Source organism: Talpa occidentalis, unplaced genomic scaffold (assembly GCF_014898055.3).
Source record: "Talpa occidentalis isolate TD23 unplaced genomic scaffold, MPIMG_talOcc4v2.1 talOcc4.7, whole genome shotgun sequence".
NCBI classification, from domain to species: domain Eukaryota; kingdom Metazoa; phylum Chordata; class Mammalia; order Eulipotyphla; family Talpidae; genus Talpa; species Talpa occidentalis.
Window position 1 is genome coordinate 102852250 of NW_023605083.1, and position 12603 is coordinate 102864852.

A 12603-nucleotide genomic window follows, 5' to 3' on the forward strand; every position below is an offset into this window, starting at 1 on the left:
TAGCCTGTGGATACACAGTTCTTTTGTGACTGAGAGAACGGTGACCTAGTTCCTAAGAATCATGCAGTGTGTGGTCCTTTCAGTATGACTTCATTCACTTAGCATATGTAAGCCCTGTTCCTTTTTATTGCTGAGTAATATTCTCTTTTATGGCTCTGCCACATTTTGTTTATCCTTTTAGTGATTGGTGAGTATTTGAATTTTTTTCTAGATTTGGCTCAATTTATGCTGCTATACATATTTGCATACATATCTTTCTGTGGACATCTGTTTTCATCTGTAGAAGAAATACCTAGGAGTAGAATTGCTGAGTATGGTAGAATAGTTCTCTTTTTAAATTTTTGAGGAATTGCTATATTGTTTTTCATGATGGCTATAGCAGTTTTCATTCCCATTACCAATGTACAGGATTCCCTTTCTCTACATCCTTTCAAATATCTGTTATGTCTTGCCTTACTGATGACACCATCCAACATGAGTTGGATGGTACCTCATCGTGTCCCCCACCACAATGGTTTTATTGAGTTGATGTGTAAGTTGTATAAATGATATATACAATGTGATGATTTGATACACCTACATATTGCAAAATTTTATCACAGTAAAAGTTAAAACATCCTTCACCTCACACAATTACAGTTTTGTTGTTGTTATTGAAACATTTTTAATATTTATAGAAACTTTTAAAGTGTATTTTATAGCATTGTAACTAATCACCATACTGTAAACCACATCCCCAGAATTTATTCCATTTATCACTATAGGCTTGTGTCCTTTGACAACATCTCATTTCTCCCAGTTCCGGGTAACTACCATTCTCTCTTTCTGAGTTCGGCCTTTTTAGATTCTACATATAAGTGAAATCATAGTGTCTTGACTTATCTTACTTAGCATAATGCCCTTGAGGTCCATCCATGTTGTTGCAAATGGCAATCTTTTGTTTAATGACTGAAAAATACTTGTTTCTTTACTTGCAAAATGAGGTAAAATTCCCTCCTCTGCTTACAAGTCCCTTGGGAGATTCTCCTGGAATAATGGATTGGATGAGCTCTAAAATGTACACTTCACCATGCATATGTTACTACTTGTGATAAAATCCTGTTTTTCTGCTGCCTCAGTATCTGTGGAATCTAGTTTCTCCTTCCTGTTACTATTTCCATGTTATGACTGGGCCCTGAATCCTCACTTTACACATGATGGATGCCTTGACTAAGCTCTTAATCATCTGTACTGTCCTTGTTACAGATCTGGTCCTTGGATCCCAGACGCCAACACATACTAGCTGTGTGATGTTCAGAAATGGTGTCATATTCCAATGCCTCAGTTTCTTTATTTGCAAACTGGGGATAGAGTAGCACATAATCCCACTTTGTTGGAAGAATCAAACGCTAAGGTTGTGATGTTTGCCAGGCACGCTGGAAGTGACTTGTCCAAAGCCATTTGCATGGCTAATTTGCATCCGAGGCACTTATGGTAGTCACTGAAATCCATGGTCTTTAAATATTTTCCTTAGGCTTCTCTACCTCACCTTTGTTTCAGGTTTCCCTTCGCCCAAGACCTTTGTTTTCTCCTCAGTGTCAGGAACTCTCTCCAGGTTTCTATTAATTCTCCTAGCATTCTAGGCTCCTGACAGACTAAACAACTTTGTTGTGTTTAACTTCCCTGTGTCTTCACCTCAGTACCATGAATGAGGACAGGCAAAGACAGAGGGCTGTTGGAGGGTGTATGGGGAAGGGTGTTTCCAGCGGGGAAAGGAGCAAAGGACAGGGGACGGGCCAGCAGGGTGATATGTGTGGGAGCAGTGAGCAGGCTGTTGAAGGTGGGTGAAAGGTGTGCGTTGTAGAATATGATGCTGAGGGTTACCAGCCATACCTGGACTGCCTAGCCCATGACTGCTGGTGTAAGATTTCTTGTTCATTAGGTAACACAAATCCACAAAAGGTAAAGATATGACTATGTCTCCTCCAGGGCATCTTGTTCCTCTTTTCACTCCAATTGTCTCATATCAGTCAGACTTTTGGGGCTCTCCCACTCATTCCCCTTGCAGCCTCTGGGAGGCCTAGGCTCCCCATCATCAGAAAGGTAATTGTCTGCAGTCAGACTACTGAGATATTGTAACTGAAGACCCAAGAAAGACATAGAATAGATTGCAAGACCTCTTGTCCACAGAGAAATCTCTATGCCTTAGATTCCTCGACTGTAAGATGGGGTAATAGCACCTACTTCAGGGGGGTGGCTTGTGAATTAAATGAGACAATATAAGAAGAGTGCATAGCACAGGTCTGGCACAAAGTTAGCCCCCACAAAAGCTTTCTGTCCTGGCAACCTTCAGAGAGTCTTCCCTCTAGCACATTCCATTCAGACAAGCATGATGTGAAGACACAAACCAACATCCTCACTCCTCTGTGTGGCCATTGCCTGGGAAGTGAACCCCTCAATTTGTGCTTTCAAGAAAGCGGAGGTGATTGAAGAACAGGACAGAATGAAGGGAATTGCTGTCAGGATTACCAACACATCAGGAAGGAGGTGGAAGGCCCAAGAGGCTCCAAGGAAGGCAGTGTGATGAAGAGAAGGTCTGTCCTAGCGATATCTGGGTACAGCTAGCTCTACTAGTCACTCCTGGGGAATGTGGGCAGGGCCCTCTCCTTGTCCCATAGTTTTTGACTGAATTGGATTGATGTGAGTGACTACATATCAAGTGTAGCATATTGGCTGGCATGGGCAATGCATTGCATCCGTCTCAGCACTAGGAAGCTATCAGCAGCATGAGTTTGATCCCCAGCCAGGGAGCTGACCCACATAGCGCAGCAGATCTCTCCTGTCTTACCTGCTGCTCCCCTCAGCAGTGTATTTTCAGTTAGTCTGCCTGTTCTGTTCCCCACTCTGTCTCTGGTGAATCCTCGAGAACCCTCCACACCCCTGGCCTACACCCTAGTTCTTGTATACGTAAATCTTTTTTTAAAAATATAGGTGATCATTTCAATATATTTTACTATCTCTAAAATACTTGTTCAACATGTACCAATACAAAACCACATTTTCTTCTTGTTCCATACTAAATCTCTAAAATCTGTGTATGTTTTGTAAAACAATCAGGACTGGCTGCTTTCAAGTGCTCAGTGCCTGTCATTTGGCTTGCGGCCACCTTGTTGGACAGACTTGGTGTCTGAAACTAGCCTTGAGAATGGAGCTAGGCTGCCATCTGGCGGCCATGCCATTAAGTAACCTGAGCACCCACCCTTGGGAAGACTAGTCTCACTCCTAAACACAAATTCCTGCTTCCTGCCCCAAGGGGCCCTTGACCTGGTGTGAGAGCAAAGGAAGGCAGACATATTCCAACTCAGAGGCTCAAAGTCCCAGGATAAGACTCTTATAATGCCCTTGGATTTGAAAACTCCTGGCTGATAGAAGTGTGGGTAGGCATTCAGAACAGATGTGGAGATGCAGAGGCAAGAGCCTGCTTGCCTTTGCCCAGAGGTGAGGAGACCTTGACCAGGCCACCGGCATCTCTCACCCAGACCATGGAAATCACTTTAAAGAATGCTGTTTGTTTTGTTTTGTTTTTCCATACAATGAACACATATATTCAAAATCCAAAAAGTACCAAAGCAGAGCATCTCCCTCCAATTCCCAACCCTAACAAGTGCATTCCCCTTAGTGCACCATCACAAGCATGCCATGGTAGTCCTTGCACACACTTTGTTTTATGCGCAAGCTTTCTGTAGAATAACTTTTTGAAATGCAGTAAATAGTAATTTACTGCAGTAAATGCAGTAAATGCTCAAAATTAAATGCAGGTATAATTGTGATAGATAAGGAGTATCTTTTTCAAAAAAAGATTAGATATAATTTACATATAATAAAGTCACTGTTTTACATGTACAATTTGGTGAATTTTGAAAATCATATACAACAGTGTAACTGCCACCAGTGAACATTTCTGTCACCATTAAAGTGCCCCCATGACCCTTTGCAGCTAATCCTCTCACCATCCCTTCCAGCTTCTGATAACAACTGATCTGTTTATTGTCCTTATAATGTCATTTTCCCACAATATATACATGGGATAGTAACAGAATGTAATCTTTTCAGCCTGGATTCTTTCACATGGCAAATGGAATGTACAACTTATCCATGTTCTTACACATTTATATCAAAGTAGTGCTCTTACTGTTAAGTAGTAGTCTATTCTAGGGATGTTATTGCAGTTTATCCATTTACTATTAGATGGATACTTGGGTTATTTGCAGTTTGGAGCTTTCATGAATAAACTTTTTAATCTTTCAGTTCTTGATAAATATCTAGGAATCAAATTGCTGGGTCATATAGTAAATGAGTGTTTAACTTTAAAAGAGACTGTCATACTGTCTTCTGAAGCAACATTTTATATTGCCACAAGCAATGAGAGTTCCAGTTGTACCAAACCTTCACCAACACTTGGTACAACTGGTCTTTTTAGTTTTAGCCATTTTAGTAGGTGTATAGTGCTCTCTTTGTGGTTTGGATTGACATTTGATTGATGCTGTGCATCATATACTTCTTTGGTGAAGTGTATTTTGCTCAAGTCTTTAAAGAAATTGAACAATATATATTGTTAAGAATATATATTGGGCCTCCCCTGGTGGCGCAGGGGTTGAGCTCTGGGCTGCGAAGCTGCCTGCAGCCTCTGCAGCACGGGTTCAATCGATCCCCCGCTGCTGGAGAGGGTCCCACATGGCACGACAGACCTTTTCTGCCACGTCCACCGCTCCCCTCAGCTGTGTATTTTGTCGGTCTGCCTGTTCTGTTCCCCACTCTGGCTCTGGTGTTCTCTCACCCTCCCACACTTCTGACTGTACCCAGTGCTTGTATAAATAAATAAATAAATAAATCTTTAAAAAAAAAAAAAGAATATATATTATTTAGCTTTTGTTAGAACTGTAAATTGTAAAGAGTGTGGTGATATAAATTAGTATAGCCATTTTGGAAAGCTAGTTTGCCCAATATTTTAATTTTATGTAAGTACCATATAACTTACAATTTTCTTGTTTCTTAGAGGGTTCTTTTGGTCTATGCTTATTAGGCTGTTCCTAGTTGGAGGATTCTCCAGCACTTGGAAATATTGAGAACTCACAACTGTGTGGTTGCTCAAATCCCATGGCCCATTGAGGGTCTTGCTTTCACATTCAGATTTTGTCTATGCTTGTTTGTTGTGTTATGTACAGAGGTTTCTAGTGGTAAGAGGGAGAGCCTGGCAGGAAGGTAGGAAGGGGTCTATTCTATTTTGGCTGGAATTCCAGAGGTACTTTCTTCCCTTATAGCTATTTTATTAAAGCAAGTGTAAAAAGGCTTCTTGACTATAGATACACACATAATTTTAAAAGGAAAACATGATCCTGGCTAGCAGTTTTTCAATATTTTGAGAATATTGTTTAAAAGTTTTTCACAAAACAGTTGAACTTTACCCATTTAACATTGTCAAGGAACTCCTGCTTCCATTGTCTTACAAGGACCACTAGAAAGAAATGACAGTTAACAGGTAAGAAATGATCCCACTAATAGTCATTCAAAAGTCATTCAAGTCATTCAAAAAAGCAGCTCTCTGCCTCTATGGTGTCTTCTACCATATCACTGCATATTTATGCATGTCTTAGAAATAAGTTCCTTAAACATTTTTATTTTGAAAACCTGAAACTCTTCTGTTACTTCTGGCTGTCATCCTCTCCGAGTTACACAGGGAAGCCCATGAGAAATAGGAGGAAGTTGAATATTGGTTCCTTCCCTATAACACCCACCTTTATAACTGTCTCCTGGACCATAGTTTCCCCCACCATAATGTCCCCGTGTTCCTACTGTCACCAAAATATCCAAAATCATTTCCAAAGTCATTTCCACTTCCACCATTTCCTCCTCTGTAGTAATAGTGTCATAACCACCTCTGTAGCTCCTACCCTGGTGCAATATCCAGGTCCTCCACTGCACTCTGTATTCCTTCTTCGAAATCAGTGCTGACTCCAAAACTGCCACCTCCACATCTTCCTCTGTACCCACTGTAACCATTATCCAAACCACATCCTCTTCCCTATTCATCAGATAGATTGTTCTCTAAAGTTGCTTCCTGACTTTCGTCCAAAATTTCTACTACCTCTGTATGAATCCCCCCCAAAGAGAGTAGCTTCCTCTGCCAGTCCTAGAACTTTGGATTTTTTGCATTTGTTGTCTGTACAGTCTCCTGACCCCTGATGGTATGGTATTTCATAAACTATTTTATCTACAAAATCACAGTCATCAAAAGTGATAAAGCCGTAGTATCTCTTTTCTTTCCAGATTGCCTCTCAAGTGGTATCAACTTTCCTCTTCCTTGAAGTAATCTTCCAAGGTGATGTTTCTTAGTATCTTCTTTAATTCCCCAACAAACTACTTCTTCACAGTGACATGAACATCACATTTTTCAGGTTCCTGTCTTGCTACAGTGTGTCTTGGTTTAGACACACACCCTTTAGTTGAATTAGATCTTATAGCCATGGGGGCATCAACCTCAGCCATGGAAGGAAGGTTACAAAACCAAAAAAACCTTGATGTGTTGCTTGCAGGATCACTAGTGAGGGATCTTACAATCTGTAAGTTTTCCCCATGACTCATGGTACTTAATTAAACTTGGGGGAAAGGATGTCCTGAGCTAATCCCATACAGGCTTTGTGGACTCCACCCCCACTCCAGACCAAAGCCATCAAGACATTGGGAAAGACAAATCCCATCATCACCAAAGGGAGGGTTGCTGGGACCTGAGGGTGGAGTTAAGCAGCCAGGTTTGGTATAAAAGCCAGACACGTGGGCCTTGGGCTCCGGCTCTTGCCTTTTGGCCTCCCAGCTCTTGGCTCACCGCCAGCTCTCAGAGTGACATTTGGGATTCCAGATCTGTGGATCGTGTAGGACACATTTAAGACTTTATCTCCCACTTTTCTCCTTGAGTTGTACATTTCCTCATTTCCCCCTTCCCTTGTGAATAAATCTTTTATTAACCTTTTGTGTGTGCCTGCAGTGGAGTATTAAGTCCTTTTTAAGTGCGCAGGTGAGGACCCACAGTCAGGCAACCCTTTTTATATCTGGGCTGCCCTGTAACAAAGCTGCTGTGGTTTCAAAGCTTAAGCTACCAATGAAGAATTTGTGGAACTGTTCCTTTCCTCTCTCCATAGCAGGCTCAGTCACTTCAGCTGAATTTCTTGTTTCTCAATATAAGAGTGATCTCTACCTATGAACAGGGATACTCTTACCCTAGCACTGTTGTATTAAGGCATTTTTTTAAAAGGCACTGTTTTCTTGATGGTCTCTGCTTTGATTTAATGATTGCAAAGACCTGTCACACTGCAAGATGACTTTCACAATCATTTGTATTTTATTGTCTTATGTCTCTGATTTCTTTTTACATTTGTTTTGTAAACTAGCCAAATTAGGTAGGTGGCCAACTCTGGTTCTCAATAATTCGAGCAGAAGCAACTAGGAAGTAATTTGAAAACATTTTTGTCAAAGTCCTAGAAAAAGCGTGTCAGTCTCTGTAAAGACTGATGTTTCTGAGCTTTCTATTCTGTTATATCTAAATGATTTTTGTTACCAGTAAAATACTTTTAGTTAGGGTGGATTCCAGTGGGAGCCGAGGAGCAGACACCAGAGCTGGTCTTACAAGCTGACGTCCTGTGAGTGGGGAGGGCAGGTCCCCCTCCCTCCGCTTTGTGGGCCTTGCAGCCAGGTGCCCCAGGCTTTGGAGCGGTGGTGATCCCGGGCCCTGGGGGCCGTCAGGGCAGCGCAGCCCTCGCCCCGGAGCATTGTGGGTAGTGTAGTCTCACCCATCGCTGCGCTAGCGCCGTCCCTTGCGCCGGGGCATTGTGGGTAGCGTCTTTTTGCGCCCCGCCGGCGCTGCGCGGCGCGGCGAGGCCGTCGTTCCTCGCCTTGGTGAGCGAGCCCGACGCCTGGCTCCGCGGGAAGGGGCAAAGGGAAAACTGGGTGACGACCGGGGTGTGTGGAGGGTTGGGGGACCTGGGGGTGACGGTGGTTTGGTTTCTCCGCTGGGCTCGCGTTGCCCGGCGGGCCGGGCCGGGGCTGGGACGCCAGCAACATCCCCAGGGCAGGGACGCGCCCCGTCTCTGCGGCAACGCCCATAGGCCCGGGTTTGGGGGAAGGACGGGCGGGGGGCCAAAAGCCCAGACTTGCCTCATCTTTGCGGGACGGCTCGGGCCCACGGGCTCCTGGGTGAGCCGAACGACCGGGCTGGGTGGGGTATGCCGGGCTGCGCCGGCGTCGGCGTGTGCAGAGGGGCGGTGCCCTCTGGCCTTGGGGGTTCTTTCAGCACCGGGTGGGGCGGGAAACAGCCCCCTAACCCAGGGCACTGTTGGTTCACCCTTTGGATTACAGGGGCGGGAGTGGGTTGGGGAGGACTGAGTAGTATAAGGCATCCAGATTTAAGTTCTTTCTTTTGATATTTCATTAAGAAAATACTGCAGACACCCAAAAGTAGCTGTGAAGTTCCGCGTACTCATTCATCCCTTAGATTCATCACTTATCAAAGAGCCTGTCATTTATCTCCAGATCCACAATGTCAAGTGTCATCTCATTGGGAGGTCTCGTTTTTAAAAATCACATTTCCTAGGGGTTTCACAAATTTTGAGGCTTGATCAACAGCCTTGATTTTCATTTTTTTGTAAGAAACAACGTACATTTATCCTCAACAATTTTTAAGCGTACAATACAGTATTAACAGTATGACCTTACCCCTTCCCTCCAGCCCCTGGTCACCACCATTCTATTTTATGTTTCTGTTACTTTAGATACCTTAATAAGTGAATCATGCGGTATTTGTCTTTGTGACTGGCTTCTTTCACTTAGCATAGTATCCTCAAGTTTTATCTATGTTATAATTTGTGTCAGGATTTCCTTTTTAAAGGCACAGTAATATTATATGTGGCATATATATAAAGAAAAAGTGGTATGCATATATCCATTGTCGATGGAAATTTCTATTGTTTCAGAGTCTTGACAAACATGACTGTACAAATAATTGAGATCCTGTTTTCAGTTCCTTTGAATAAATACCCAGAATTGGAATAGTTGAATCATCTGGTAGTTCTGTTATTAGTATTTTGAGGAACTTTCATACTGTTCTCCATAGCAACTGCATCATTTTACAGTTCCACCAATAATGCACTAGAAGTCCAATTTCTTTACATCCTTATCAAAACTTGTTATTTTGTCTTTTTTTTTTTTTAAATAATGGCCATTCTAATACTATGAGGTACTATCACACTGTGATTTTTATTTATATTTCCCTGATGATATTTGAAGTTTAGTATCTTTTCACATGCTGTTGTCCACTGTATCTCTTTGGAGAAATTTCTACTCAGATCCTTTTAATATCAGATTAATAGGCTTATTTTTTTTTTAAGATTTATTTATTTATGCATACAAGAACTGGGGTATAGGCCAGAGATGCGAGGGGTGAGAGGATTCACCAGAGACAGAGTGAGGAGCAGAACAGGCAGAAGGACTGAAATACAAGGCTGAGGGGAGCAGCGGGCAAGACAGGAGAGATCTGCTTCTCCATGTGGGTTGCTCTCTGGCCAGCCGGGATCGAACTTGTGCTGCAGAGGCTGCGGATTGCTTCATAGTGTGGTGCTTAACCCCTTGCACCACCAGGGAGGTCCCGGATTAATAGGTTTTTTTTAATGAACTGTAGGAGTTCTATATATTAGAACTATATATTAGATCTATATATTAGTTCTATATATTAGACTGGATATTAATGCCATATCTAACTTGTGATTTCCATATATTTTCTTCCCTTCTGTAAGTTGCATTTTCACTTAGTTGATTGTTTCCTTTGCTGTGCAGAAGTATTTTTTTTTTTAAGGTTTATTTATTTATGTGTAGAAGAATTGGGCTGTAGGTCAGAAGTGGGGGAGGGGGAGGAGAGGATTCACCAGAGAAGGAGTGGGGAACAGAACAGGCATTTACTGAAATACACTGCTAAGGGGAGCAGCAGGAGAGACAGGAGAGGTCTGGTGCTCCATAAGTGGGTTAGCTCCCTGGCTGGGGATCAAACCCAGGCCTTAGTGGTGATAGCGCTGAGTCTTAACCCCTAGGCCACCAGGGAGGCCTGTGCAGAAGTCTTTAAGTTTAATGGGCTCTTTATTTTGTGCCTCTGTTTTTGCCTGTTATATTGTACTTTTTGTGTTATATCCAAGAAATCATTACCTATTCCAATGTCATGAAGCTTTCTCCTGTTGTTTTCTTCTAGGAAGTTTTATAGTTTCAGACCTGGGGGTTAGCAATTTTATTTTATTATGTATTTATGATTTCATGGAGTTTATAGTCTAGTTTTATGCATACAGTAAGCACTGAATTAAATGAGTAAAATAAGTACATTGCCCTAGGGGCCCTATAAAATACCACACATAAGGTTCCTGAAAAATCTCTTAGGCCAGGCTATATGAAGTACAAAGAAATAGCATTTTCTTTGTCTCCCACTCCTTATCGGATTAAAACCAAACCAAAAAAGGTTGGCATGACCAGCCACAAGTACCAGCTAGGGTTAAGGGGGAAAGTACATTTGGTCAAGACAGAAAACAGAGCTTGCCTTTGATACGGGAAGCAAAGCCCGGTGAAGTATTGAGGTGTGGGTCAGGTGAAAAACGTTTAAAATACCTCAGAGGAAATATAAGGGAAGAAGAGTTTCCAAGGCTCCCATATGGCAGATATGTTCCACTCTGCCAGAGAAATAGCCTAAAAAGAAATTGTCTGAAATAAGCCAAGTTCCCTAATAGAAGGATCACATTCTCTGCCACACAGAGTGAAGCATTCTTGCTGGAAGTGGTGAAAGGTAGCAAGGGGTACAGTGAGAGGCAAGAACAACAAAACTGCAATTCATTGGGTTCTTCTGCTGTTGCTGTCACCGATTCCCTGATTTCCTGGGCCTTTGTTCTAGTCCCTGCTGGAACACAGAGAATTTCTCAGGAGAAATAGCTGCTTAGCATATAGCATCTCCAAGAGAGTGCTGTTTAGGCACAGATGGGTCATTTGGGGCCAAGGCTGGCAGACTTCCGGGACAGGGAGAGGCTTCCTGGGTGCTAGGGCTTCCTCCTCTCACCTCCTCCCAGTTTTCGTCATGGTTCTGCCCTCAGACTCATGCAGGTAAGCAGAAATCCAGATAGAAGATTGGGCTAGCTCCGTCAGAGACTCTGTTCAGCTCATGGGTCCCAACCTGGCACTAGTGGCCACCACTTACCCTCAAGGATCCTAGCAATTTTAATATTTGCAAATAGTGTGGCTTTTTAATTCTTTTTAAAAAAAGATTATTTATTTATGCATAAAAGAACTGGAGTACAGGCAAGAAGTGGGGGTGGGGGAGAATTTACCAGAGACAGAGTGGGGAACAGAGCAGGCAGATTGAAATACACTGCTGAGGGGAGCAGCAGTTGAGACAGGAGAAGTCTCCTGCGCCATGTGGGTAGCTCCCTGGCCAGGGATCAAACTTGTGCTACAGCAGCTACGGACAGCTTCATAGTGCTGCTACTTAACCCCTGCGCCACAGGGAGGCCCTGACTTTTTAATTCTTTGTATAGTTTATCTTATTTTTTTTAAAAAAAGATTTTATTTTTGCATAGAACTGGAGTGCAGGCCAGAGGTGCAGGGGGTGAGAGGATTCACCAGAGACAGAGTGGAGAGCAGAACAGGTGGATCCACTGAAATACTCTGCTGAGGGGAGCAGCAGGTGAGACAGGAGAGGTCTGCTGTGCCATGTGGGTTAGCTCCCTGGCTGGGGATCAAACTGGTGCTGCAGTGACTACAGATAGCTTCATAGTGCTGTGTCTTAACTCTTGTGCCACCAGGGAGGCCCCGGCTTTGCATTTTTAAAAAACTGCAGGTATGTCAGTTTATTCTTCAATACTTCATCAATTTTTAATGACTGTTGTTTTCATCTAGATCCAGAATAGTGTAATCACAGCTAATGATATTCACAATAAATCCCTAACATTGTCCAAATCCTAGTTCAACTTTTTGTAGTCCCCCAAATGTTTTTTATACATCATTTGTGCACTAGGCATATCAATGATATCTTAAGATGATTTACCTCTTAAATATCTTTTCATTAAAGAAATCTCCCCAATTAAAAATTTCTTCATGAAACTGACTTGTTGAAGACGCGGGCCAAGTCATTTCAAATCTTGGTCCCCTAATCTTGGCTATGGAAATGGAGGGAAGGGTGCAGCCAGATTATAACTTCCATCCTGCTTCGAGCTTTCCCTCTATTGATACTCTGCATAGTCCTGTAGCACTTCTGCTCTGAATTTTGGGTTTGTCCTTGGCCTCAGAGCAGATGTGGATGGGCTACTTCTGCTTTCACTGTGAAAGATTATTTTTCTATGTTAGTGTTCATCTGTGGCTCTCTGAGGCCTTATCTGTCTTAATAGAGTACACACAGTGACAGTCTTATCCAACCGCTGAGTGTTGGGGGCTTCATTTCCCAACCAGAGATTGGGACTGAGCCACTGCTAGCCCAGATCTATGGGTCTTTCTTACAGGATACTGGGTAAGCAGAGGCTGCTTTGATGCTCTCTTGCAATCTACCTTCCT

The 12603-nt window shown here is 42.8% G+C and overlaps 1 protein-coding gene across 6 annotated transcripts in view; it reads left to right on the forward strand.

Moving 5' to 3' along the window:
• LOC119232488 (zinc finger protein 169) overlaps positions 1 to 12603 on the forward strand; it is a 54818-nt gene that overhangs the window by 14021 nt on the left and 28194 nt on the right. For 3 of the 6 annotated variants that reach the window (XM_054689584.1, XM_054689583.1, XM_054689579.1), the window contains exon 1: positions 7882 to 7929. The exons of 1 other annotated variant lie outside the window; for it this stretch is intronic. The gene's annotated coding sequence lies outside the window, so the exon portion shown is untranslated. Of the gene's footprint in view, positions 1 to 7881; positions 7930 to 7968; positions 7993 to 11591; positions 11741 to 12603 lie in introns of those variants that run through there. 2 more of the 6 variants (XM_054689580.1, XM_054689582.1) reach the window with 2 other exon arrangements.